This window comes from Nothobranchius furzeri, chromosome 13, assembly GCF_043380555.1.
Source record: "Nothobranchius furzeri strain GRZ-AD chromosome 13, NfurGRZ-RIMD1, whole genome shotgun sequence".
NCBI classification, from domain to species: Eukaryota; Metazoa; Chordata; class Actinopteri; order Cyprinodontiformes; family Nothobranchiidae; genus Nothobranchius; species Nothobranchius furzeri.
The window spans coordinates 8,929,281-8,954,476 of NC_091753.1; positions in this window are offsets into that span (position 1 = coordinate 8,929,281).

Sequence of the window (25,196 nt, forward strand, 5' to 3'; positions counted from 1 at the left end):
ATTCTGGGTGCCATTTAAAAACCATAAGTGCTAATGACTCCATTCCTTTTTGTGGTTGTAGGGGCTGTTGATTGGAGTACACTAAAACAAACCTGATCTCTCTAGGACATTCAGAAGCCAAGTTATAAGCCCACAAATGTGTAACTGGACTACTTCTTTAAATTGACACCAGATCCGGTGACCTTTGGGACATGGTTTGACCCCCTTAGGAAAGTGCTATCATCATGAAACGTTCAGATCACTTACAACTCAATAAATTCTACCTTCCTGTAACATTTCAGCCTGATTGGACCTTGTTTTCACACAAATGAACCCAGAATGATGTGAAATTGTGCTTCGTGCAACATAATTCTGGGTGCCATTTAAAAACCATAAGTGCTAATGACTCCATTCCTTTTTGTGGTTGTAGGGGCTGTTGATTGGAGTACACTAAAACAAACCTGATCGCTCTAGGACATTCAGAAGCCAAGTTATAAGCCCACAAATGTGTAACTGGACTACTTCTTTAAATTGACACCAGATCCGGTGACCTTTGGGACATGGTTTGACCCCCTTAGGAAAGTGCTATCATCATGAAACGTTCAGATCACTTACAACGCAATAGATTCTACCTTCCTGTAACGTTTCAGCCTGATTGGACCTTGTTTTCACACAAATGAACCCAGAATGATGTGAAATTGTGCTTCGTGCAACATAATTCCGGGTGCCATTTAAAAACCATAAGTCTAATGACTCCATTCCTTTTTGTGGTTGTAGGGGCTGTTGATTGGAGTATACTAAAACAAACCTGATCTCTCTAGGACATTCAGAAGCCAAGTTATAAGCCCACAAATTTGTAACTGGACTACTTCTTTAGACACCAGATCCGGTGACCTTTGGGACATGGTTTGACCCCCTTAGGAAAGTGCTATCATCATGAAACGTTCAGATCACTTACAACAATAGATTCTACCTTCCTGTAACGTTTCAGCCTGATTGGACCTTGTTTTCACACAAATGAACCCAGAATGATGTGAAATTGTGCTTCGTGCAACATAATTCTGGGTGCCATTTAAAAACCATAAGTCCTAATGTCTCCATTCCTTTTTGTGGTTCTAGGGGCTGTTGATTGGAGTACACTAAAACAAACCTGATCTCTCTAGGACATTCAGAAGCCAAGTTATAAGCCCACACACAAAGATGTAACTGGACTACTTCTTTAAAGTGACACTTGGCCCGGTGACCTTTGGGACATGGTTTGACACCCTATAGGAATGTGCGATCATCTTGAAACGTTCAGATCACTTACAACTCAATAGATTCTACCTTCTTGTAGCGTTTCAGCCGGATTGGACCTTGTTTTCACACAAATTGACCCAGAATCATGTGAAATTGTGCTTAGTGCAGCATAATTCTGGGTGCCATTTAAGAACCATAAGTGCTAATGAATCCATTCCTTTTTGTGGTTGTAGGGGCTGTTGATTGGAGTACACTAAAATAAACCTGATCTCTCTAGGACATTCAGAGGCCAAGTTATAAGGCCACAAATGTGTAACTGGACTACTTCTTTAAATTGACACCAGATCCGGTGACCTTTGGGACATGGTTTGACCCCCTTAGGAAAGTGCTATCATCATGAAACGTTCAGATCACTTACAACTCAATAGATTCTACCTTCTTGTAACGTTTCAGCCTGATTGGACCTTGTTTTCACACAAATGGACCCAGAATGATGTGAAATTGTGCTTCGTGCAAAATAATTCTGGGTGCCATTTACAAACCATAAGTGCTAATGACTCCATTCCTTTTTGTGGTTGTAGGGGCTGTTGATTGGAGTACACTAAAACAAACCTAACCTCTCTAGGACATTCAGAAGCCAAGTTATAAGCCCACAAATGTGTAACTGGACTACTTCTTTAAATTGACACCAGATCCGGTGACCTTTGGGACATGGTTTGACCCCCTTAGGAAAGTGATATCATCATGAAACGTTCAGATCACTTACAACTCAATAGATTCTACCTTCTTGTAACGTTTCAGCCTGACTGGACCTTGTTTTCACACAAATGGACCCAGAATGATGTGAAATTGTGCTTCGTGCAACATAATTCTGTGTAACTTTTACAAACCATAAGTGCTAATGACTCCATTCCTTTTTGTGGTTGTAGGGGCTGTTGATTGGAGTACATTAAAACAAACCTGATCTCTCTAGGACATTCAGAAGCCAAGTTATAAGCCTACAAAGATGTAACTGGACTACTTCTTTAAAGTGACACCAGGCCCGGTGACCTTTGGGACATGGTTTTACCCCCTATAGGAATGTGCGATCATCTTGAAACGTTCAGATCACTTACAACTCAATAGATTCTACCTTCCTGTAACGTTTCAGCCTGATTGGACCTTGTTTTCACACAAATGGACCCAGAATGATGTGAAATTGTGCTTCGTGCAACATAATTCTGGGTGCCATTTAAGAACCATAAGTGCTAATGACTCCATTCCTTTTTGTGGTTGTGGGGGCTGTTGATTGGAGTACACTAAAACAACCCTGATCTCTCTAGGACATTCAGAAGCCAAGTTATAAGCCCACAAAGGTGTAACTGGACTACTTCTTTAAAGTGACACCAGGCCCGGTGACCTTTGGGACATGGTTTGACCCCCTATAGGAAAGTGCTATCATCATGAAACGTTCAGATCACTTACAACTCAATAGATTCTACCTTCCTGTAACGTTTCTGCCTGATTGGACCTTGTTTTCACACAAATGAACCCAGAATGATGTGAAATTTTGCTACGTGCAACATAATTCTGGGTGCCATTTACAAACCATAAGTGCTAATGACTCCATTCCTTTTTGTGGTTGTAGGGGCTGTTGATTGGAGTACATTAAAACAAACCTGACCTCTCCAGGACATTCAGAAGCCAAGTTATAAGCCCACAAATGTGTAACTGGACTACTACTTTAAATTGACACCAGATCCGGTGACATTTGGGACATGGTTTGACCCCCTTAGGAAAGTGCTATCATCATGAAACGTTCAGATCACTTACAACTCAATAGATTCTACCTTTCTGTAACGTTTCAGCCTGATTGGACCTTGTTTTCACACAAATGAACCCAGAATGATGTGAAATTGTGCTTCGTGCAACATAATTCTGGGTGCCATTTAAAAACCATAAGTGCTAATGACTCCATTCCTTTTTGTGGTTGTAGGGGCTGTTGATTGGAGTATACTAAAACAAACCTGATCTCTCTAGGACATTCAGAAGCCAAGTTATAAGCCCACAAATGTGTAACTGGACTACTTCTTTAGACACCAGATCCGGTGACCTTTGGGACATGGTTTGACCCCCTTAGGGAAGAGCTATCATCATGAAACCTTCAGATCACTTACATTTTAATAGATTCTACCTTCCTGTAATGTTTCAGCCTGATTGGACCTTGTTTTCACACAAATGGACCCAGAATGATGTGAAATTGTGCTTCGTGCAACATAATTCTGGGTGCCATTTACAAACCATAAGTGCTAATGACTCCATTCCTTTTTGTGGTTGTAGGGGCTGTTGATTGGAGTACACTAAAACAAACCTGATCCCTCTAGGGCATTCAGAAGCCAAGTTATAAGCCCACAAATGTGTAACTGGACTAATTCTTTAAAGTGACACTAGATCCGGTGACCTTTGCGACATGGTTTGACCCCCTTAGGAAAGTGCTATCATCATGAAACGTTCAGATCACTTACAACTCAATAGATTCTACCTTCCTGTAACGTTTCAGCCTGATTGGACCTTGTTTTCATACAAATGAACCCAGAATGATGTGAAATTGTGCTTCGTGCAACATAATTCTGTGTGCCATTTACAAACCATAAGTGCTAATGACTCCATTCCTTTTTGTGGTTGTAGGGGCTGTTGATTGGAGTACATTAAAACAAACCTGATCTCTCTAGGACATTCAGAAGCCAAGTTATAAGCCCACAAATGTGTAACTGGACTACTTCTTTAGACACCAGATCCGGTGACCTTTGGGACATGGTTTGACCCCCTTAGGGAAGTGCTATCATCATGAAACCTTCAGATCACTTACATTTTAATAGATTCTACCTTCCTGTAATGTTTCAGCCTGATTGGACCTTGTTTTCACACAAATGGACCCAGAATGATGTGAAATTGTGCTTCGTTCAACATAATTCTGGGTGCCATTTAAAAACCATAAGTGCTAATGACTCCATTCCTTTTTGTGGTTGTAGGGGCTGTTGATTGGAGTACACTAAAACAAACCTGATCTCTCTAGGACATTCAGAAGCCAAGTTATAAGCCCACAAATGTGTAACTGGACTACTTCTTTAAATTGACACCAGATCCGGTGACCTTTGGGACATGGTTTGACCCCCTTAGGAAAGTGCTATCATCATGAAACCTTTCAGATCACTTACAACTCAATAAATTCTACCTTCCTGTAACATTTCAGCCTGATTGGACCTTGTTTTCACACAAATGAACCCAGAATGATGTGAAATTGTGCTTCGTGCAACATAATTCTGGGTGCCATTTAAAAACCATAAGTGCTAATGACTCCATTCCTTTTTGTGGTTGTAGGGGCTGTTGATTGGAGTACACTAAAACAAACCTGATCGCTCTAGGACATTCAGAAGCCAAGTTATAAGCCCACAAATGTGTAACTGGACTACTTCTTTAAATTGACACCAGATCCGGTGACCTTTGGGACATGGTTTGACCCCCTTAGGAAAGTGCTATCATCATGCAACGTTCAGATCACTTACAACGCAATAGATTCTACCTTCCTGTAACGTTTCAGCCTGATTGGACCTTGTTTTCACACAAATGGACCCAGAATGATGTGAAATTGTGCTTCGTGCAACATAATTCTGGGTGCCATTTACAAACCATAAGTGCTAATGACTCCATTCCTTTTTGTGGTTGTAGGGGCTGTTGATTGGAGTACACTAAAACAAACCTGATCTCTCTAGGGCATTCAGAAGCCAAGTTATAAGCCCACAAATGTGTAACTGGACTACTTCTTTAAATTGACACCAGATCCGGTGACCTTTGGGACATGGTTTGACCCCCTTAGGAAAGTGCTATCATCATGAAACGTTCAGATCACTTACAACTCAATAGATTCTACCTTCCTGTAACGTTTCAGCCTGATTGGACCTTGTTTTCACACAAATGAACCCAGAATGATGTGAAATTGTGCTTCGTGCAACATAATTCTGGGTGCCATTTAAAAACCATAAGTGCTAATGACTCCATTCCTTTTTGTGGTTGTAGGGGCTGTTGATTGGAGTACACTAAAACAAACCTGATCGCTCTAGGACATTCAGAAGCCAAGTTATAAGCCCACAAATGTGTAACTGGACTACTTCTTTAAATTGACACCAGATCCGGTGACCTTTGGGACATGGTTTGACCCCCTTAGGAAAGTGCTATCATCATGAAACGTTCAGATCACTTACAACGCAATAGATTCTACCTTCCTGTAACGTTTCAGCCTGATTGGACCTTGTTTTCACACAAATGAACCCAGAATGATGTGAAATTGTGCTTCGTGCAACATAATTCTGGGTGCCATTTAAAAACCATAAGTCAAATGACTCCATTCCTTTTTGTGGTTCTAGGGGCTGTTGATTGGAGTATACTAAAACAAACCTGATCTCTCTAGGACATTCAGAAGCCAAGTTATAAGCCCACAAATTTGTAACTGGACTACTTCTTTAGAAACCAGATCCGGTGACCTTTGGGACATGGTTTGACCCCCTTAGGAAAGTGCTATCATCATGAAACGTTCAGATCACTTACAACAATAGATTCTACCTTCCTGTAACGTTTCAGCCTGATTGGACCTTGTTTTCACACAAATGAACCCAGAATGATGTGAAATTGTGCTTCGTGCAACATAATTCTGGGTGCCATTTAAAAACCATAAGTGCTAATGTCTCGATTCCTTTTTGTGGTTCTAGGGGCTGTTGATTGGAGTACACTAAAACAAACCTGATCTCTAGGACATTCAGAAGCCAAGTTATAAGCCCACACACAAAGATGTAACTGGACTACTTCTTTAAAGTGACACTTGGCCCGGTGACCTTTGGGACATGGTTTGACCCCCTATAGGAATGTGCGATCATCTTGAAACGTTCAGATCACTTACAACTCAATAGATTCTACCTTCTTGTAGCGTTTCAGCCGGATTGGACCTTGTTTTCACACAAATTGACCCAGAATCATGTGAAATTGTGCTTAGTGCAGCATAATTCTGGGTGCCATATAAGAACCATAAGTGCTAATGACTCCATTCCTTTTTGTGGTTGTAGGGGCTGTTGATTGGAGTACACTAAAATAAACCTGATCTCTCTAGGACATTCAGAAGCCAAGTTATAAGCCCACAAATGTGTAACTGGACTACTTCTTTAAATTGACACCAGATCCGGTGACCTTTGGGACATGGTTTGACACCCTTAGGAAAGCGCAATCATCATGAAACGTTCAGATCACTTACAACTCAATAGATTCTAGCTTCCAGTAACGTTTCAGCCTGATTGGACCTTGTTTTCACACAAATGAACCCAGAATGATGTGAAATTGTGCTTCGTGCAAAATAATTCTGGGTGCCATTTACAAACCATAAGTCCTAATGACTCCATTCCTTTTTGTGGTTGTAGGGGCTGTTGATTGGAGTACACTAAAACAAACCTAACCTCTCTAGGACATTCAGAAGCCAAGTTATAAGCCCACAAAGGTGTAACTGGACTACTTCTTTAAAGTGACACTTGGCCCGGTGACCTTTGGGACATGGTTTGACCCCCTATAGGAATGTGCGATCATCTTGAAACGTTCAGATCACTTACAACTCAATAGATTCTACCTTCTTGTAGCGTTTCAGCCGGATTGGACCTTGTTTTCACACAAATTGACCCAGAATGATGTGAAATTGTGCTTCGTGCAACATAATTCTGGGTGCCACTTACAAACCATAAGTGCTAATGACTCCATTCATTTTTGTGGTTGTAGGGGCTGTTGATTGGAGTACATTAAAACAAACCTGATCTCTCTAGGACATTCAGAAGCCAAGTTATAAGCCCACAAATGTGTAACTGGACTACTTCTTTAAATTGACACCAGATCCAGTGACCTTTGGGACATGGTTTGACCCCCTTAGGAAAGTGCTATCATCATGAAACGTTCAGATCACTTACAACTCAATAGATTCTACCTTCCTGTAACGTTTCAGCCTGATTGGACCTTGTTTTCACACAAATGGACCCAGAATGATGTGAAATTGTGCTTTGTGCAACATAATTCTGGGTGCCATTTAAAAACCATAAGTGCTAATGACTCCATTCCTTTTTGTGGTTGTAGGGGCTGTTGATTGGAGTACACTAAAATAAACCTGATCTCTCTAGGACATTCAGAAGCCAAGTTATAAGCCCACAAATGTGTAACTGGACTACTTCTTTAAATTGACACCAGATCCGGTGACCTTTGGGACATGGTTTGACCCCCTTAGGAAAGTGCTATCATCATGAAACATTCAGATCACTTACAACTCAATAGATTCTACCTTCCTGTAACGTTTCAGCCTGATTGGACCTTGTTTTCACACAAATGAACCCAGAATGATGTGAAATTGTGCTTCGTGCAACATAATTCTGGGTGCCATTTACAAACCATAAGTGCTAATGACTCCATTCCTTTTTGTGGTTGTAGGGGCTGTTGATTGGAGTACACTAAAACAAACCAGATCTCTCTAGGACATTCAGAAGCCAAGTTATAAGCCCACAAAGGTGTAACTGGACAACTTCTTTAAAGTGACACCAGGCCCGGTGACCTTTGGGACATGGTTTTACCCCCTATAAGAATGTGCGATCATCTTGAAACCTTCAGATCACTTACAACTCAATAGATTCTACCTTCTTGTAGCGTTTCAGCCTGATTGGACCTTGTTTTCACACAAATGGACCCAGAATGATGTGAAATTGTGCTTCGTGCAACATAATTCTGGGTGCCATTTACAAACCATAAGTGCTAATGACTCCATTCCTTTTTGTGGTTGTAGGGGCTGTTGATTGGAGTACATTAAAACAAACCTGATCTCTCTAGGACATTCAGAAGTCAAGTTATAAGCCCACAAATGTGTAACTGGACTACTACTTTAAATTGACACCAGATCCGGTGACCTTTGGGACATGGTTTGACCCCCTATAGGAAAGTGCTATCATCATGAAACGTTCAGATCACTTACAACTCAATAGATTCTACCTTCCTGTAACATTTCTGCCTGATTGGGCCTTGTTTTCACACAAATGGACCCAGAATGATGTGAAATTGTGCTTCGTGCAACATAATTCTGGGTGCCATTTACAAACCATAAGTGCTAATGACTCCATTCCTTTTTGTGGTTGTAGGGGCTGTTGATTGGAGTACATTAAAACAAACCTGATCTCTCTAGGACATTCAGAAGTCAAGTTAAAAGCCCACAAATGTGTAACTGGACTACTACTTTAAATTGACACCAGATCCGGTGACCTTTGGGACATGGTTTGACCCCCTATAGGAAAGTGCTATCATCATGAAACGTTCAGATCACTTACAACTCAATAGATTCTACCTTTCTGTAACGTTTCAGCCTGATTGGACCTTGTTTTCACACAAATGAACCCAGAATGATGTGAAATTGTGCTTCGTGCAATATAATTCTGGGTGCCATTTAAAAACCATAAGTGCTAATGACTCCATTCCTTTTTGTGGTTGTAGGGGCTGTTGATTGGAGTATACTAAAACAAACCTGATCTCTCTAGGACATTCAGAAGCCAAGTTATAAGCCCACAAATGTGTAACTGGACTACTTCTTTAGACACCAGATCCGGTGAACTTTGGGACATGGTTTGACCCCCTTAGGGAAGTGCTATCATCATGAAACCTTCAGATCACTTACATTTTAATAGATTCTACCTTCCTGTAATGTTTCAGCCTGATTGGACCTTGTTTTCACACAAATGGACCCAGAATGATGTGAAATTGTGCTTCGTGCAACATAATTCTGGGTGCCATTTACAAACCATAAGTGCTAATGACTCCATTCCTTTTTGTGGTTGTAGGGGCTGTTGATTGGAGTACACTAAAACAAACCTGATCTCTCTAGGACATTCAGAAGCCAAGTTATAAGCCCACAAATGTGTAACTGGACTACTTCTTTAAATTGACACCAGATCCGGTGACCTTTGGGACATGGTTTGACCCCCTTAGGAAAGTGCTATCATCATGAAACGTTCAGATCACTTACAACTCAATAGATTCTACCTTCCTGTAACGTTTCAGCCTGATTGGACCTTGTTTTCACACAAATGAACCCAGAATGATGTGAAATTGTGCTTCGTGCAACATAATTCTGGGTGCCATTTAAAAACCATAAGTGCTAATGACTCCATTCCTTTTTGTGGTTGTAGGGGCTGTTGATTGGAGTACACTAAAAGAAACCTGAACGCTCTAGGACATTCAGAAGCCAAGTTATAAGCCCACAAATGTGTAACTGGACTACTTCTTTAAATTGACACCAGATCCGGTGACCTTTGGGACATGGTTTTACCCCCTTAGGAAAGTGCTATCATCATGAAACGTTCAGATCACTTACAACAATAGATTCTACCTTCCTGTAACGTTTCAGCCTGATTGGACCTTGTTTTCACACAAATGAACCCAGAATGATGTGAAATTGTGCTTCGTGCAACATAATTCTGGGTGCCATTTAAAAACCATAAGTGCTAATGTCTCCATTCCTTTTTGTGGTTCTAGGGGCTGTTGATTGGAGTACACTAAAACAAACCTGATCTCTCTAGGACATTCAGAAGCCAAGTTATAAGCCCACACACAAAGATGTAACTGGACTACTTCTTTAAAGTGACACTTGGCCCGGTGACCTTTGGGACATGGTTTGACCCCCTATAGGAAAGTGCTATCATCATGAAACGTTCAGATCACTTACAACTCAATAGATTCTACCTTCCTGTAACGTTTCAGCCTGATTGGACCTTGTTTTCACACAAATGGACCCAGAATGATGTGAAATTGTGCTTTGTGCAACATAATTCTGGGTGCCATTTAAAAACCATAAGTGCTAATGACTCCATTCCTTTTTGTGGTTGTAGGGGCTGTTGATTGGAGTACATTAAAACAAACCTGATCTCTCTAGGACATTCAGAAGTCAAGTTATAAGCCCACAAATGTGTAACTGGACTACTACTTTAAATTGACACCAGATCCGGTGACGTTTGGGACATGGTTTGACCCCCTTAGGAAAGTGCTATCATCATGAAACATTCAGATCACTTACAACTCAATAGATTCTACCTTCCTGTAACGTTTCAGCCTGATTGGACCTTGTTTTCACACAAATGAACCCAGAATGATGTGAAATTGTGCTTTGTGCAACATAATTCTGGGTGCCATTTACAAACCATAAGTGCTAATGACTCCATTCCTTTTTGTGGTTGTAGGGGCTGTTGATTGGAGAACACTAAAACAAACCTAACCTCTCTAGGACATTCAGAAGCCAAGTTATAAGCCCACAAAGGTGTAACTGGACTACTTCTTTAAAGTGACACCAGGCCCTGTGACCTTTGGGACATGGTTTTACCCCCTATAGGAATGAGCGATCATCTTGAAACGTTCAGATCACTTACAACTCAATAGATTCTACCTTCTTGTAGCGTTTCAGCCTGATTGGACCTTGTTTTCACACAAATGGACCCAGAATGATGTGAAATTGTTCTTCCTGCAACATAATTCTGGGTGCCATTTACAAACCTTAAGTGCTAATGACTCCATTCCTTTTTGTGGTTGTAGGGGCTGTTGATTGGAGTACACTAAAACAAACCTGATCTCCCTAGGACATTCAGAAGCCAAGTTATAAGCCCACAAATGTGTAACTGGACTACTTCTTTAAATTGACACCAGGCCCGGTGACCTTTGGGACATGGTTTTACCCCCTATAAGAATGTGCGATCATCTTGAAACCTTCAGATCACTTACAACTCAATAGATTCTACCTTCTTGTAGCGTTTCAGCCTGATTGGACCTTGTTTTCACACAAATGGACCCAGAATGATGTGAAATTGTGCTTCGTGCAACATAATTCTGGGTGCCATTTACAAACCATAAGTGCTAATGACTCCATTCCTTTTTGTGGTTGTAGGGGCTGTTGATTGGAGTACATTAAAACAAACCTGATCTCTCTAGGACATTCAGAAGTCAAGTTATAAGCCCACAAATGTGTAACTGGACTACTACTTTAAATTGACACCAGATCCGGTGACCTTTGGGACATGGTTTGACCCCCTTAGGAAAGTGCTATCATCATGAAACATTCAGATCACTTACAACTCAATAGATTCTACCTTCCTGTAACGTTTCAGCCTGATTGGACCTTGTTTTCACACAAATGAACCCAGAATGATGTGAAATTGTGCTTCGTGCAACATAATTCTGGGTGCCATTTCCAAACCATAAGTGCTAATGACTCCATTCCTTTTTGTGGTTGTAGGGGCTGTTGATTAAAGAAAACTAAAACAAACCTAACCTCTCTAGGACATTCAGAAGCCAAGTTATAAGCCCACAAAGGTGTAACTGGACTACTTCTTTAAAGTGACACCAGGCCCTGTGACCTTTGGGACATGGTTTTACCCCCTATAGGAATGAGCGATCATCTTGAAACGTTCAGATCACTTACAACTCAATAGATTCTACCTTCTTGTAGCGTTTCAGCCTGATTGGACCTTGTTTTCACACAAATGGACCCAGAATGATGTGAAATTGTTCTTCCTGCAACATAATTCTGGGTGCCATTTACAAACCTTAAGTGCTAATGACTCCATTCCTTTTTGTGGTTGTAGGGGCTGTTGATTGGAGTACACTAAAACAAACCTGATCTCTCTAGGACATTCAGAAGCCAAGTTATAAGCCCACAAATGTGTAACTGGACTACTTCTTTAGACACCAGATCCGGTGAACTTTGGGACATGGTTTGACCCCCTTAGGGAAGTGCTATCATCATGAAACCTTCAGATCACTTACATTTTAATAGATTCTACCTTCCTGTAATGTTTCAGCCTGATTGGACCTTGTTTTCACACAAATGGACCCAGAATGATGTGAAATTGTGCTTCGTGCAACATAATTCTGGGTGCCATTTACAAACCATAAGTGCTAATGACTCCATTCCTTTTTTGTGGTTGTAGGGGCTGTTGATTGGAGTACACTAAAACAAACCTGATCTCTCTAGGACATTCAGAAGCCAAGTTATAAGCCCACAAATGTGTAACTGGACTACTTCTTTAAATTGACACCAGATCCGGTGACCTTTGGGACATGGTTTGACCCCCTTAGGAAAGTGCTATCATCATGAAACGTTCAGATCACTTACAACTCAATAGATTCTACCTTCCTGTAACGTTTCAGCCTGATTGGACCTTGTTTTCACACAAATGAACCCAGAATGATGTGAAATTGTGCTTCGTGCAACATAATTCTGGGTGCCATTTAAAAACCATAAGTGCTAATGACTCCATTCCTTTTTGTGGTTGTAGGGGCTGTTGATTGGAGTACACTAAAAGAAACCTGAACGCTCTAGGACATTCAGAAGCCAAGTTATAAGCCCACAAATGTGTAACTGGACTACTTCTTTAAATTGACACCAGATCCGGTGACCTTTGGGACATGGTTTTACCCCCTTAGGAAAGTGCTATCATCATGAAACGTTCAGATCACTTACAACAATAGATTCTACCTTCCTGTAACGTTTCAGCCTGATTGGACCTTGTTTTCACACAAATGAACCCAGAATGATGTGAAATTGTGCTTCGTGCAACATAATTCTGGGTGCCATTTAAAAACCATAAGTGCTAATGTCTCCATTCCTTTTTGTGGTTCTAGGGGCTGTTGATTGGAGTACACTAAAACAAACCTGATCTCTCTAGGACATTCAGAAGCCAAGTTATAAGCCCACACACAAAGATGTAACTGGACTACTTCTTTAAAGTGACACTTGGCCCGGTGACCTTTGGGACATGGTTTGACCCCCTATAGGAAAGTGCTATCATCATGAAACGTTCAGATCACTTACAACTCAATAGATTCTACCTTCCTGTAACGTTTCAGCCTGATTGGACCTTGTTTTCACACAAATGGACCCAGAATGATGTGAAATTGTGCTTTGTGCAACATAATTCTGGGTGCCATTTAAAAACCATAAGTGCTAATGACTCCATTCCTTTTTGTGGTTGTAGGGGCTGTTGATTGGAGTACATTAAAACAAACCTGATCTCTCTAGGACATTCAGAAGTCAAGTTATAAGCCCACAAATGTGTAACTGGACTACTACTTTAAATTGACACCAGATCCGGTGACGTTTGGGACATGGTTTGACCCCCTTAGGAAAGTGCTATCATCATGAAACATTCAGATCACTTACAACTCAATAGATTCTACCTTCCTGTAACGTTTCAGCCTGATTGGACCTTGTTTTCACACAAATGAACCCAGAATGATGTGAAATTGTGCTTTGTGCAACATAATTCTGGGTGCCATTTACAAACCATAAGTGCTAATGACTCCATTCCTTTTTGTGGTTGTAGGGGCTGTTGATTGGAGAACACTAAAACAAACCTAACCTCTCTAGGACATTCAGAAGCCAAGTTATAAGCCCACAAAGGTGTAACTGGACTACTTCTTTAAAGTGACACCAGGCCCTGTGACCTTTGGGACATGGTTTTACCCCCTATAGGAATGAGCGATCATCTTGAAACGTTCAGATCACTTACAACTCAATAGATTCTACCTTCTTGTAGCGTTTCAGCCTGATTGGACCTTGTTTTCACACAAATGGACCCAGAATGATGTGAAATTGTTCTTCCTGCAACATAATTCTGGGTGCCATTTACAAACCTTAAGTGCTAATGACTCCATTCCTTTTTGTGGTTGTAGGGGCTGTTGATTGGAGTACACTAAAACAAACCTGATCTCCCTAGGACATTCAGAAGCCAAGTTATAAGCCCACAAATGTGTAACTGGACTACTTCTTTAAATTGACACCAGGCCCGGTGACCTTTGGGACATGGTTTTACCCCCTATAAGAATGTGCGATCATCTTGAAACCTTCAGATCACTTACAACTCAATAGATTCTACCTTCTTGTAGCGTTTCAGCCTGATTGGACCTTGTTTTCACACAAATGGACCCAGAATGATGTGAAATTGTGCTTCGTGCAACATAATTCTGGGTGCCATTTACAAACCATAAGTGCTAATGACTCCATTCCTTTTTGTGGTTGTAGGGGCTGTTGATTGGAGTACATTAAAACAAACCTGATCTCTCTAGGACATTCAGAAGTCAAGTTATAAGCCCACAAATGTGTAACTGGACTACTACTTTAAATTGACACCAGATCCGGTGACCTTTGGGACATGGTTTGACCCCCTTAGGAAAGTGCTATCATCATGAAACATTCAGATCACTTACAACTCAATAGATTCTACCTTCCTGTAACGTTTCAGCCTGATTGGACCTTGTTTTCACACAAATGAACCCAGAATGATGTGAAATTGTGCTTCGTGCAACATAATTCTGGGTGCCATTTCCAAACCATAAGTGCTAATGACTCCATTCCTTTTTGTGGTTGTAGGGGCTGTTGATTAAAGAAAACTAAAACAAACCTAACCTCTCTAGGACATTCAGAAGCCAAGTTATAAGCCCACAAAGGTGTAACTGGACTACTTCTTTAAAGTGACACCAGGCCCTGTGACCTTTGGGACATGGTTTTACCCCCTATAGGAATGAGCGATCATCTTGAAACGTTCAGATCACTTACAACTCAATAGATTCTACCTTCTTGTAGCGTTTCAGCCTGATTGGACCTTGTTTTCACACAAATGGACCCAGAATGATGTGAAATTGTTCTTCCTGCAACATAATTCTGGGTGCCATTTACAAACCTTAAGTGCTAATGACTCCATTCCTTTTTGTGGTTGTAGGGGCTGTTGATTGGAGTACACTAAAACAAACCTGATCTCTCTAGGACATTCAGAAGCCAAGTTATAAGCCCACAAATGTGTAACTGGACTACTTCTTTAAATTGACAACAGATCCGGTGACCTTTGGGACATGGTTTGACCCCCTTAGGAAAGTGCTATCATCATGAAACGTTCAGATCACTTACAACTCAATAGATTCTACCTTCCTGTAACGTTTCAGCCTGATTGGACCTTGTTTCCACACAAATGAACCCAGAATGATGTGAAATTGTGTTTCGTGCAACATAATTCTGGGTGCCATTTACAAACCATAAGTGCTAATGACTCCATTCCTTTTTGTGGTTGTAGGGGCTGTTGATTGGAGTACACTAAAACAAACCTGATCTCTCTAGGACATTCAGAAGCCAAGTTATAAGCCCACAAATGTGTAACTGGACTACTTCTTTAAATTGACACCAGATCCGGTGACTTTTGGGACATGGTTTGACCCCCTTAGGAAAGTGCTATCATCATAAAACGTTCAGATCACTTGCAACTCAATAGATTCTACCTTCCTGTAACGTTTCAGCCTGATTGGACCTTGTTTTCACACAAATGAACCCAGAATGATGTGAAATTGTGCTTCGTGCAACATAATTCTGGGTGCCATTTACAAACCATAAGTGCTAATATCTCCATTCCTTTTTGTGGTTGTAGGTGCTGTTGATTGGAGTACATTAAAACAAACCTGATCTCTCTAGGTCATTCAGAAGCCAAGTTATAAGCCCACAAATGTGTAACTGGACTGCTTCTTTAAATTGACACCAGATCCGGTGACCTTTGGGACATGTTTTGACCCCCTTAGGAAAGTGCTATCATCATGAAACGTTCAGATAACTTACAACTCAATAGATTCTACCTTCCTGTAATGTTTCAGCCTGATTGGACCTTGTTTTCACACAAATGAACCCAGAATGATGTGAAATTGTGCTTCGTGCAACATAATTCTGGGTGCCATTTACAAACCATAAGTGCTAATGACTCCATTCCTTTTTGTGGTTGTAGGGGCTTTGATTGGAGTACACTAAAACAAACCTAACCTCTCTAGGACATTCAGAAGCCAAGTTATAAGCCCACAAAGGTGTAACTGGACTACTTCTTTAAAGTGACACCAGGCCCGGTGACCTTTGGGAAATGGTTTTACCCCCAATAGGAATGTGCGATCATCTTGAAACGTTCAGATCACTTACAACTCAATAGATTCTACCTTCTTGTAGCGTTTCAGCCTGATTGGACCTTGTTTTCACACAAATGGACCCAGAATGATGTGAAATTGTGCATCGTGCAACATAATTCTGGGTGCCATTTACAAACCATAAGTGCTAATGACTACATTCCCTTTTGTGTTTGTAGGGGCTCTTGATTGGAGTACATTAAAACAAACCTGATCTCTCTAGGACATTCAGAAGCCAAGTTATAAGCCCACAAATGTGTAACTGGACTACTTCTTTAAATTGACACCAGATCCGGTGACCTTTGGGACATGGTTTGACCCCCTTAGGAAAGTGCTATCATCATGAAACGTTCAGATCACTTACAACTCAATACATTCTACCTTCCTGTAACATTTCAGCCTGATTGGACCTTGTTTTCACACAAATGGACCCAGAATGATGTGAAATTGTGCTTCGTGCAACATAATTCTGGGTGCCATTTACATACCATAAGTGCTAATGACTCCATTCCTTTTTGTGGTTGTAGGGGCTGTTGATTGGAGTACATTAAAACAAACCTGATATCTCTAGGACATTCAGAAGCCAAGTTATAAGCCCACAAATGTGTAACTGGACTACTTCTTTAAATTGACACCAGATCCGGTGACCTTTGCGACATGGTTTGACCCCCTTAGGAAAGTGCTATCATCATGAAACGTTCAGATCACTTACAACTAAATAGATTCTACCTTCCTGTAACGTTTCAGCCTGATTGGACCTTGTTTTCACACAAATGAACCCAGAATGATGTGAAATTGTGCTTCGTGCAACAAACATCCGGATAACGTGCTCCGGAATTTCTCCGGACGAAGCCCCTAGTAACAGGTCCGGACTTGTTACGGACAGGGTGGCTGCTTTCAGACTCGTGAGATAAATTTCCGGACAAGGGGGAGGGGGGAGGAGGGGACCGGGGGACGCTGTGCGCACCTAGATAACGTATATGTCACGTGACCGGGAAGGTATACCACATGATGTCCCGAGTCCTGAGCACAAACACACAGAGGAAAGAAGGCGAACATCTGAACAGCATCTCCAACATGTCGACCAATTGGACAGATTCAGAGATTCGAGACCTACTCACGGTGAGGGGAGACATGGTCATTATGAAAAGTATTCAAGGTACAGCGCGAGACTCTGTCACCTACGACCGCCTAATATCGAAGTTGCGTGATCTGGGAACGCACCGGAGCAAACAACAGGCCATATCGAAGCTCAAGGCCTTAAAGCGTCGATACCACGAGGTATGTGACCACAATAGGAGAAGTGGTAACGACCGGATGGAGTGGGGCTACTTCAACTTATGTGAAGCTATATGGGGTGCTCAAAAAACCACAAACCCTGTTGTGGTGTGTGGAAGCATGGCGGCGGCTTCCAACCGACCAGAGGACTGCTCTGAGGCCAGCTCCAGCTCCCTTGAGAGGGCCCAAGAAGACGCAACGGACGGCAGCGAGAACCACAGGCCCCAAGTCGCGTCGGACAGTGACTGCTCTTCCATAGCAGGTAAATATTCACGTTAGCAAGCAGATGCTGTTGTAAGACTGGGTGTGCAGATGTACAGCTTATAGCTATAAAAACGTTAATTGCAGACAACTGCGACCTAAACAGCAGGCTTTTAACTTCTGGTATCTAAATTGCTCCAACTGAGCACGTGATGAGAAAAGCGCTGGGTGACGTGTTTGAATTACGTGCACATTGGGGGTTACAGTTATTGGAAAACTCACCAAAAAATGGAGGACATACATTACGTGTCCCATTTTGAACATGTATTTTGTTACTATATCTGAGTTGAGTTTAAATGTTTGTCTTTGTGGTAAACCTGTAGTGCACCATATTCAGATAATCACCCCACTGCACAAAATACATTGAAACACTACAGCATATATGTGACACTAATGTCTGCCTTTTTCAATAGGGCCATCATGCAGCACCCCATCGCAGGCGGCATCCAGCACTCCAAGGCAAAGAAAGAGGAAGAGAGACAAGTCTTCCTACACAGAATGGAGCGAGGCTTTGGAACGCATGGATGAGAGAAGCCATCAGCGTGACAGAGAATTAATGCAGGAGCAGAGGGAGTTTGAACAGCAATATATGCGTGAATACTTAGCGGTCAGGCGACAAGAAGTGGCTACATTCCAGGATATAACATCTTTGATGCGTCAACTTGTTAACAGGTTGACTCAGCCACAGCAGGAATGGATGCCGGGTCCAAACTACCACAATTTGTAGTTCATTGTCCCTCCACCTTCACTGGCTGATGTAACATTCTGACCTGCAGAGCTCCATCAGTGCAGACTGCTGCACCCCACATTCTCCATCTGTAGACAGTTTCATTTCAGTATTAATTTTCAGTTTTTATTTGTTACACTTTATTTAAACTTTTGCCATTTATACAATCTACTAAAATAAGTTGTTTTTGTGTTTTTTTTTTATACAAGCCTTTCATGGCAAACCTTTAGTCTCGATTAAATTGGGGGGGGGGGGGGGGGGGTATTGAGTTTAATTTTTTTGGACAAGTTTTGCACATTTTAATTAAATGTCTTTTACTTGAAGTGACAGATTTTGCACAACACAACTTATACCTCTGTTTGCAGTGTCTATTTTACTTTTTTTGCTTGGCAAATAAAAACCTTTTTGGGTGAAACTATGAATACATTCTCATCTATGTGAAGAATGGTTAACACTGTTAAAAGTTTTCTTTTTAATTAGGGGAAGCAGACATAGTTACAGTCCCAAAATGTACAACGCAGTTTTGGACAAGAAGCACAATCAATTTGAAATGCAGTTAAAGTACTGACATGATTGCCCCTCGAATTTGCTGTGCCCCTCCAACTGGAGGGGCATACACAGCTTCTGCATTAGGTTCAGGTAGTTCAGTGGCATCAGTATTCCATTCAGCAAGGTAATTGTCTTTGTTGATCTCGCAGACATTGTGAAGAATGCAACAAGCAATCACAATGTCCGGCATAATGTGAATGTCCACATCACAACGCTTGGCCAGACACTTCCAGCGGCCCTTAAGCCGCCCAAATGCATTTTCAACAACCATCCGAGCAGAGCTTAAACGATAGTTGAAGGTGCTTTGTTCAGGCGTCAGACGATGGTGTTGTGTGAACCCCTTCATCAGCCACTTCTTCAGTGGATATGCCGCATCCCCAATCAGATGAACGGGAACCTCTACACCATTGATGTCTCTGGACATCTAGAAGGACAGAAAACCAAGATTAGAGGTGTAGGGGTGTGTGTGTGTGTGTGTGTGTGCGCGCGCAGATTTAGATGTTAAGGCATACCTCACGGGGGAACAGGTAGCCATCTTGTTGTTCGGCTTTGATGAAGATGGTAGAGTTGCTGAGTACTCTGGCGTCATGCGTTCGACCAGGCCAACCAACATAAACATCTGTGAAACTGAACAAAGCATTTCGTTAGTGCTGCAACATAACAGCCCCAAACAACAAAGGGATGCATAAAATGTAAATTTGCTCTTGACAACAACATAGAAATTCATGCTCTCACAAAACCAGTCTTACTAGAAACGGTGGTCAACAACAGCCTGCAGAACAATGGAATGCCAGCCTTTTCTGTTGTGATATGAAGCTGGATCGTCCTTCGGAGCAATGATTGGAATGTGGCTTCATCTATAGCTCCACCACACATTGGGTAGCCGCGTGCAGCAAATCCATCCATTGTGACCTGTAGCTGGTCCAGCTTTGGTAATGAAATGAAACATTCTAGCAAACGGTCCTTCAGAGCACTTGTCACCTCGCGCAAAAAAACACAGACAGTGGATATACCAACACCAAACAGGCAGCTTATGGTTCTGTATTTGCTCGGTGTGGCATACCACCAGATAACAACGGCTAGCCTGAGGGAAGGTTCGTAAGGCCTGCGCCTGTTTGTAGTTTTCCGTGCCAAAACAGGCCTAACCAAGCTTAACAGGTAGTTGAAGGTCCTGCGAGACATTCGAAAATGTTGATACCGCTCCTCATCTCCAAAGTTTTTCAACGCGTTTGACCAGAAAACTTCGCCACTTGGTCGTGAATGTTTCCATATACGCCGGGTCGCGGTCTCCTGAAGCATGCGGCGAACCATGGCAGCTCGCCTCCTACGGTACCGTCTCCTACACGCGCGACGGAGCGTTTCACACTGCTCCCGTGATTCCTTTATTACCAATTGAGCTTCATCATCCAGGTCTCTAATGCGTTTTCGTGTGCACAGGATTACGCTTAACATAAGTCCGATCAGTGAGAGGAATTCTAGCTCTTCGCCGGCCATGTTGGACTGAATAGCTTTGTTTGGGGAAATGACGCATGTACGCCCGCCGCACTTTGTTTACGCAATATCCGGGTACAGCCTCCCCACCCCCTCCCCCCAGACATCTGGAACTTTTCCCTGCTGTCTGAACGCAGCCGAAAGGACAAGTTCCGGTACAAAACTGGTGTGTCTGAAAACACAGTTCCAGTTAAAAACCGGATTGAATTTTCCACAAATGTTCCAGAATGTCTGTCTGAAAAGGGCTCTAGAGAGATCAGGTTTGTTTTAATGTACTCCAATCAACAGCCCCTACAACCACAAAAAGGAATGGAGTCATTAGCACTTATGGTTTGTAAATGGCACCCAGAATTATGTTGCACGAAGCACAATTTCACATCATTCTGGGTTCATTTGTGTGAAAACAAGGTCCAATCAGGCTGAAACAATACAGGAAGGTAGAATCTATTGAGTTGTAAGTGATCTGAACGTTTCAAGATGATCGCACATTCCTATTGGGGGTAAAACCATTTCCCAAAGGTCACCGGGCCTGGTGTCACTTTAAAGAAGTAGTCCAGTTACACCTTTGTGGGCTTATAACTTGGCTTCTGAATGTCCTAGAGAGGTTAGGTTTGTTTTAGTGTACTCCAATCAAAGCCCCTACAACCACAAAAAGGAATTGAGTCATTAGCACTTATGGTTTGTAAATGGCACCCAGAATTATGTTGCACGAAGCACAATTTCACATCATTCTGGGTTCATTTGTGTGAAAACAAGGTCCAATCAGGCTGAAACAATACAGGAAGGTAGAATCTATTGAGTTGTAAGTGATCTGAACGTTTCAAGATGATCGCACATTCCTATTGGGGGTAAAACCATTTCCCAAAGGTCACCGGGCCTGGTGTCACTTTAAAGAAGTAGTCCAGTTACACCTTTGTGGGCTTATAACTTGGCTTCTGAATGTCCTAGAGAGGTTAGGTTTGTTTTAGTGTACTCCAATCAAAGCCCCTACAACCACAAAAAGGAATGGAGTCATTAGCACTTATGGTTTGTAAATGGCACCCAGAATTATGTTGCACGAAGCACAATTTCACATCATTCTGGGTTCATTTGTGTGAAAACAAGGTCCAATCAGGCTGAAACGTTACAGGAAGGTAGAATCTATTGAGTTGTAAGTTATCTGAACGTTTCATGATGATAGCACTTTCCTAAGGGGGTCAAACCATGTCCCAAAGGTCACCGGATCTGGTGTCAATTTAAAGAAGCAGTCCAGTTACACATTTGTGGGCTTATAACTTGGCTTCTGAATGACCTAGAGAGATCAGGTTTGTTTTAATGTACTCCAATCAACAGCCCCTACAACCACAAAAAGGAATGGAGATATTAGCACTTATGGTTTGTAAATGGCACCCAGAATTATGTTGCACGAAGCACAATTTCACATCATTCTGGGTTCATTTGTGTGAAAACAAGGTCCAATCAGGCTGAAACGTTACAGGAAGGTAGAATCTATTGAGTTGCAAGTGATCTGAACGTTTCATGATGATAGCACTTTCCTAAGGGGGTCAAACCATGTCCCAAAAGTCACCGGATCTGGTGTCAATTTAAAGAAGTAGTCCAGTTACACATTTGTGGGCTTATAACTTGGCTTCTGAATGTCCTAGAGAGATCAGGTTTGTTTTAGTGTACTCTAATCAACAGCCCCTACAACCACAAAAAGGAATGGAGTCATTAGCACTTATGGTTTGTAAATGGCACCCAGAATTATGTTGCACGAAGCCCAATTTCACATCATTCTGGGTCAATTTGTGTGAAAACAAGGTCCAATCCGGCTGAAACGCTACAAGAAGGTAGAATCTATTGAGTTGTAAGTGATCTGAACATTTCAAGATGATCGCACATTCCTATAGGGGGTAAAACCATGTCCCAAAGGTCACCGGGCCTGGTGTCACTTTAAAGTAGTAGTCCAGTTACACCTTTTGGGCTTATAACTTGGCTTCTGAATGTCCTAGAGAGGTTAGTTTGTTTTAGTGTACTCCAATCAACAGCCCCTAAAACCACAAATAGGAATGGAGTCATTAGCACTTATGGTTTGTAAATGGCACCCAGAATTATGTTGCACAAAGCACAATTTCACATCATTCTGGGTTCATTTGTGTGAAAACAAGGTCCAATCAGGCTGAAACGTTACAGGAAGGTAGAATCTATTGAGTTGTAAGTGATCTGAACGTTTCATGATGATAGCACTTTCCTAAGGGGGTCAAACCATGTCCCAAAGGTCACCGGATCTGGTGTCAATTTAAAGAAGTAGTCCAGTTACTTATTTGTGGGCTTATAACTTGGCTTCTGAATGTCCTAGAGAGATCAGGTTTGTTTTAGTGTACTCCAATCAACAGCCCCTACAACCACAAAAAGGAATGGAGTCATTAGCACTTAAGGTTTGTAAATGGCATCCAGAATTATGTTGCAGGAAGAACAATTTCACATCATTCTGGGTCCATTTGTGTGAAAACAAGGTCCAATCAGGCTGAAACGCTACAAGAAGGTAGAATCTATTGAGTTGTAAGTGATCTGAACGTTTCAAGATGATCGCTCATTCCTATAGGGGGTAAAACCATGTCCCAAAGGTCACCGGGCCTGGTGTCACTTTAAAGAAGTAGTCCAGTTACACCTTTGTGGGCTTATAACTTGGCTTCTGAATGTCCTAGAGAGGTTAGGTTTGTTTTAGTGTTCTCCAATCAACAGCCCCTACAACCACAAAAAGGAATGGAGTCATTAGCACTTATGGTTTGTAAATGGCACCCAGAATTATGTTGCACGAAGCACAATTTCACATCATTCTGGGTTCATTTGTGTGAAAACAAGGTCCAATCAGGCTGAAACGTTACAGGAAGGTAGAATCTATTGAGTTGTAAGTGATCTGAATGTTTCATGATAATAGCACTTTCCTAAGGGGGTCAAACCATGTCCCAAAGGTCACCGGATCTGGTGTCAATTTAAAGTAGTAGTCCAGTTACACATTTGTGGGCTTATAACTTGACTTCTGAATGTCCTAGAGAGATCAGGTTTGTTTTAATGTACTCCAATCAACAGCCCCTACAACCACAAAAAGGAATGGAGTCATTAGCACTTATGGTTTGTAAATGGCACCCAGAATTATGTTGCACGAAGCACAATTTCACATCATTCTGGGTCCATTTGTGTTAAAACAAGGTCCAATCAGGCTGAAACGCTACAAGAAGGTAGAATCTATTGAGTTGTAAGTGATCTGAAGGTTTCAAGATGATCGCACATTCTTATAGGGGGTAAAACCATGTCCCAAAGGTCACCGGGCCTGGTGTCACTTTAAAGAAGTTGTCCAGTTACACCTTTGTGGGCTTATAACTTGGCTTCTGAATGTCCTAGAGAGGTCAGGTTTGTTTTAGTGTACTCCAGTCAACAGCCCCTACAACCACAAAAAGGAATGGAGTCATTAGCACTTATGGTTTGTAAATGGCACCCAGAATTATGTTGCACGAAGCACAATTTCACATCATTCTGGGTTCATTTGTGTGAAAACAAGGTCCAATCAGGCTGAAACGTTACAGGAAGGTAGAATCTATTGAGTTGTAAGTGATCGAAATGTTTCATGATGATAGCACTTTCCTAAGGGGGTCAAACCATGTCCCAAAGGTCACCGGATCTGGTGTCAATTTAAAGAAGTAGTCCAGTTACACATTTGTGGGCTTATAACTTGGCTTCTGAATGTCCTAGAGAGATCAGGTTTATTTTAGTGTACTCCAATCAACAGCCCCTACAACCACAAAAAGGAATGGAGTCATTAGCACTTATGGTTTTTAAATGGCACCCAGAATTATGTTGCACAAAGCACAATTTCACATCATTCTGGGTCCATTTGTGTGAAAACAAGGTCCAATCAGGCTGAAACGTTACAGGAAGGTAGAATCTATTGAGTTGTAAGTGATCTGAACGTTTCATGATGATAGCACTTTCCTAAGGGGGTCAAACCATGTCCCAAAGGTCACTGGATCTGGTGTCAATTTAAAGAAGTAGTCCAGTTACACATTTGTGGGCTTATAACTTGGCTTCTGAATGTCCTAGAGAGATCAGGTTGTTTTAATGTACTCCAATCAACAGCCCCTACAACCACAAAAATGAATGGAGTCATTAGCACTTATGGTTTGTAAGTGGCACCCAGAATTATGTTGCACGAAGCACAATTTCACATCATTCTGGGTCAATTTGTGTGAAAACAAGGTCCAATCCGGCTGAAACGCTACAAGAAGGTAGAATCTATTGAGTTGTAAGTGATCTGAACGTTTCAAGATGATCACACATTCCGATTGGGGGTCAAACCATGTCCCAAAGGTCACCGGGCCAAGTGTCACTTTAAAGAAGTAGTCCAGTTACACCTTTGTGGGCTTATAACTTGGCTTCTGAATGTCCTAGAGAGGTTAGGTTTGTTTTAGTGTACTCCAATCAACAGCCCCTACAACCACAAAAAGGAATGGAGTCATTAGCACTTATGGTTTGTAAATGGCACCCAGAATTATTTTGCACGAAGCACAATTTCACATCATTCTGGGTTCATTTGTGTGAAAACAAGGTCCAATCAGGCTGAAACGTTACTGGAAGCTAGAATCTATTGAGTTGTAAGTGATCTGAACGTTTCATG